This window comes from Callithrix jacchus, chromosome 4, assembly GCF_049354715.1.
Source record: "Callithrix jacchus isolate 240 chromosome 4, calJac240_pri, whole genome shotgun sequence".
Taxonomy (NCBI): Eukaryota; Metazoa; Chordata; class Mammalia; order Primates; family Cebidae; genus Callithrix; species Callithrix jacchus.
Window position 1 is genome coordinate 68,662,989 of NC_133505.1, and position 4,861 is coordinate 68,667,849.

General features: G+C 47.9%; 1 pseudogene across 1 annotated transcript; it reads left to right on the forward strand.

Annotated features, from left to right (window-relative positions):
- The first annotated feature begins 1,590 nt into the window (after positions 1–1,590).
- LOC100399181 (leucine-rich repeat-containing protein 59 pseudogene) lies at positions 1,591–4,158 on the forward strand (annotated as a pseudogene). Its single transcript, XR_013534824.1, has 2 exons — positions 1,591–2,650; positions 3,116–4,158. The product of XR_013534824.1 is annotated as a leucine-rich repeat-containing protein 59 pseudogene (transcript).
- Positions 4,159–4,861: the final 703 nt, after the last annotated feature.

Genomic DNA, 4,861 nt, shown 5'->3' on the forward strand with positions numbered 1-4,861 from the left:
ACAGTTGCCTCAGAAAAATATAAATAAAATGCTCAGTAGTGGTATTAATAACAAACCAAACAGAATTTAGGCTTAAGGCATTTGAACAAGATAAAATAGTAACAGAATAGGCCGGGTGCAGTGGCTCACACCTGTAATCCCAGCACTTTGGGAGTCTGAGGCGAGGAGATCACGAGGTCAGGAGTTCAAGACCAGCTTGCCCAACATAGTGAAACCCCATCTCTACTAAAAATAAAAATAAAAAAATTAGCCAGCCTTGGTTGTGGTCGCCTGTGATCCCAGCTACTCGGAAAGCTGAGGCAGTAGAATCGCTTGAACCTGGGAGGCAGAGGTTGCAGTGAGCAGAGATTGTGCCACTGCACTCCAGCCTGGGAGACAGAGCGAGACTCCACACACACAAACAAACATAGGCTCCTCCACCACTAAAACAGTCTTCTAAGTCGTCATGGAGCCCAGATTCTATTCTTGAGTATGTTTTGAGTTCTTTGGAATGTCAGTATTGATAGAGACAGCAGACAGTCAAGGGTCCCTGAGGAAACCCTGCCTTCAAGCCTGAAACAGTCTAAAGGCTGAAAAACCAGGCCAGTGGTCCCAGATGAAGCCCGCCCTTTCCCGACTGATCCTGCATAATGCCCACATGTGCCCTAGGAGGAGTGGGTGGAGCCTCTGGAAGTTCCAGCGGCCATTTGCAGGGCGAGGAGCATGGCCTCCTCAATTCCTTTATGGTGACCTGTGATTCAGTCTGTGAGGCCAGAACCTGCTAACCAGGACTCTTTCTTAGAATTTCTCTTTTCCTTTTTTCTTTTCACCCAGTAAATCCTACAATGTGTCTGTGTGCCTAAATTTTCCTGGTCATGTGACAAGAACCCGGTTTTTCTGGGTATCACTTTCCCCACCACCAAACACACATCCTTCCTGTATAGAGCAGGCACTCTAAAGCTAAGACTGCCTGTTTCTCCTTTCCCTAGATATGTTTTGTCAGGCCTCCAAGTGCAAACCCGGACCCAGAAAGCCTGAAATCCTGTCTGCCTCGGCTGATTACCAGCCCCACACCCGCCTGCGTTCCCCATTATCCCTGATAGCCCAGAGGAGCTTTCCCCGGTTAAGATGGCTCCCCCCACCCTACCATCTTAACTGCTTTGATAATGTGAATACTCCTCACCCCACCCTGCCATCTTAACAGTTCTTGCTCTGTGAATATCCCTCCTCCGTACCCTACCATCTTAACTACTCTTACGCCTTACCCCACCCGCCATTGTAACTGAACTTACAGTAATGTATATTCCTTGCCCCTACTCCTACCACTGTAACTGATCTTACTCGTAACACCCCTGCCCCCTTCCCCCAAAATTTGCCCCAATCTATAAAACCAACTTGTATTCCACCACCCTTCGCCGAAGCCCTTTTCTGCCTCAGCCCACCTGCACCCAGGTGAATAAACAGCCATGTTGCTCACACAAAGCCTGTTTGGGAGGTCTCTTCATTCAAAGTGTGAGTTTTAACATGTTTCTCTGCAATTAACAAGGTGTAGGCACCGGCGGCGATGGAGGGCTCCAGGCATGGTGAATTGGTTGGGTGGGGGCCCGCTGAACTGACCTGCGGCATTTCGGCTGCTTTCCCCCACCGTTGGAACCCGTGAGCCAGGCCCGCTCAGCCTGCGTCACCAGGACCCAGGCCCATAGCGAGGGCGGGAACCTCCACCACCAGCTGGATGGCAACGAACAGGAACTGAGCCTCAGCGACCTGTATGAAGTTCTGGTCAAGGAGCTGCCTGCCCTTCCAACAGCCACCCTACTGGATCTATCTTTTAATAAACTGACTATTCTACCTTCGGATTTCTGTGGCCTCACACACCTGGCGAAGCTAGACCTGAGGAAGAACAAGCCACAGCAGCTGCGGGGCGGACTTCAGGGGTCTGGTCGACCTCCAGCACCTGGCTCTCCTCAACAACAGGCTGTCACCTGTCAGCCCTGCTCAGCTCAACAACCGGAAGTGGCTGCACCGGAAGGATGATCCCCCAAGTCCCGGCTGGGCCTCCGCGGCAGGCGGCTGCTTGGGTGAGAAGCAGTGGAAGCAGTGTGCCAACAAGGCGCCACAGCGGGCCAAGCAGGCAGTCAGGAGCCGGAGAGGCAGCGGGCCTGGAAGTAAGCAGAACGAGAGGCGGAGGAGAAGCCTGAGGCCAAGCAGCGAGCTAAGGAAGCTCGGGAGAGGGAACTGTGGAAGCGAGAGAAGGAGGAAGAGAAGGAGCGCCGGAAAAAGGAGTATGATGCCCTCAAAGCAGCCAAGCGGCAGCAGAAGAAACCAACGAAGGAAACAAATCAGATTCGGCTCTTGCCCCCGCAAGCCACCACCCCGGAAGCACACTCGTCCCTGGGCTGTGCTGAAGCTGCTGGTTGCTTGTCGGGTGACAGGGCTGCAGCAGCAGCCCCTCTGCACCAGCGAGAACACCATCTATGACAATGCGGTCCAGGGTCTGAGCCGCCATAAGATCCTCAGTGGGTCCTGCAGATCAACTCTCAGCAGTAAGCTTGTCCCCAGCACCTGCTACCTCCCAGACTTGGAGCTTGGATTCCTACAGAATTGGGCTCTGCTGGACACAAAGTCTTTTTCACATCAGACCTACCTGCCATCATCAAATGGCTGCAGATTGGTACTTGAGACCTCCTCTTCGTAGGACTTCTTCGTTCCTTAATCAGGGTTCCCTGGTGGAATGAGGAGAAATGGGAGGAGTGGGGGAGAGTTACCTGCATGCCTAAAGGAGGTGGGGAGAAAGAAAACATAGCCATTTCTAGTTGTTATACAAAGCTGTGTAACAATGGTCAGCTGTCACCAAAAAAAAAAAGTGTAATGAGACCTTTATGAAATATGCCAATAGGGTAAGGGAATTATCTTAACTATTTTGAAGGAATCTAAGTAATTAAACAGTAAATACCACTGTCCTAACTAGCAGTTAACCAATTCATGATAGTAGTCACCTAGATAATTTTTTTATCATCTAGAAATAAGGACTTGTTTGATCATTGGATGATGATGCTATCTGAGAGCTTTGAGTATTCACTCATTTAATCTTCTCACCAACTCTAAGTGTATTATCTCTCTCTTTTTTTTTTAATAGATATAGAAACAGACAAGTTAGATTGCTTGCCTAAGATCACACAGCTGGATGGAGCTAGCATTTGAACTCAGGCAGGTAACTTCAAATTCTGTGTTCTTTTCCACTACACATTAATGATGAGACAGTGAAAATCTTTCTCAATGTGTGATAGCCTAAAATCATTGAGAGATGATTACAAATTCAAGAAGACTATTACACAAGTGGTTATAATTTCTGTTATGCTCTTTATATGAAAGGAATTGACATGTATTCAATTTACCAGATGAAGTGTAACATGAGGAGTGATAGCAATGTAAGTTCACACATACATGGAACTCAGGGAAAGCAAGAATCATTTAGAATCTGCCTCATAGAGGCAGAAACTAAAAGGCCATTCAGATTTTTAAACTTCCCTAATGATATAAAAAGCAGGACCTCATGAATTTTTCTTACTCTAATATTCCACTGTTAACATACCTGCTCCTGTCTGTCCCTTTCTCTTGTTGTGATCAACTGGTTGTCTTTTCATTCCTCTCAGTTAAATCAATGAGAAGAATCTGGTCGAATCAGCACAAAAATATGTAGATGGAGACTTTTTTCCCAGGCCCACTTTTGAAGGACTAGCATGCCATGGCTGACTGTGCTTGAGTCTAGTTTCTCTAGACAACCAAGGGAAAGCTGGAAGTAAGGAAAGGATGAGGTCACTTTGTCCAAAACAGTTGAGCTGATGCAAGGTCTGGGCATGGGTAGCTTCCATGGAAAAGTGCCATGTGCGGGGCAGACATTCCTATATAAGAATCTCATAGCCAGGCACGGTGGCTCATGCCTGTAATCCCAACACTTTGGAAGGCTGAGGCAGGATAACCTGAGGTCAGGAGTTCAAGACCAGGCTGACCAACATGATAAAACCCTGTCTCTACTAAAAATACAAAAATTAGCTGGATGTGGTGGCAGGCGCCTGTAATAACAGCTACTCAGGAGGCTGAGGCAGGAGAATCACTTGAACTGGGAAGTGAAGTTTGCAGGGAGCAAAGATTGAGCCATTGCACTCCAGCCTAGTGATAGAATGAGACTCCATCTCAAAAAAAAAAAAAAAAAAAAAGAATATCATGCCAGCCAAGTGTGGTGGCTCACACCTGTAATCCCAGCACTTTGGGAGGCAAAGGAGAGCCGACCACTTAAGGTCAGGAGTTCGTGACCACCCTGGCCAATGTGGCAAAACCCCATTTCTTCTAAAAATACAAAAATTAGCCAAGCATGGTGGCAGGCACCTGTAGTTCCAGCTACTTGGGAGGTTGAGGCATAAGAATTGCTTGAACCCAGAAGGTGGAGGTTGCAGTGAGCAGATATCTACCACTGCACTCCCACTCCAGCCTGGGCAACAGAGCAAGACTCTGTCTCAAAGGGAAAAAAAACGTATACATGATGGCATGCCCTCTCTCTCACCTCACTGACTGGCTAGCCTCGCCATCATTCTGCCCAGGAAATGGGCCTTCTCACAGTTTCTCAAACAGAGCAAGCACATTCCCACCCCCAGAGCCTTATCTATCTCCCTCTGCCATACTTAAGAACTTCACAGCCTGTATCATTTATTATGCTTATTTTCTGCCTCCTTCTGCTAGAATATAAGTTTCATGGGGTCAAGGATTTTCTTTTTGTTTGTTTGTTTTGTTTTGCTTTTTGAGATGGAGTATTGCTATGTCACCCAGGCTGGAGTACAGTAGCGTGATCTCGGCTCACTGCAGCCTCTGCCTCCCGGGTTCAAGA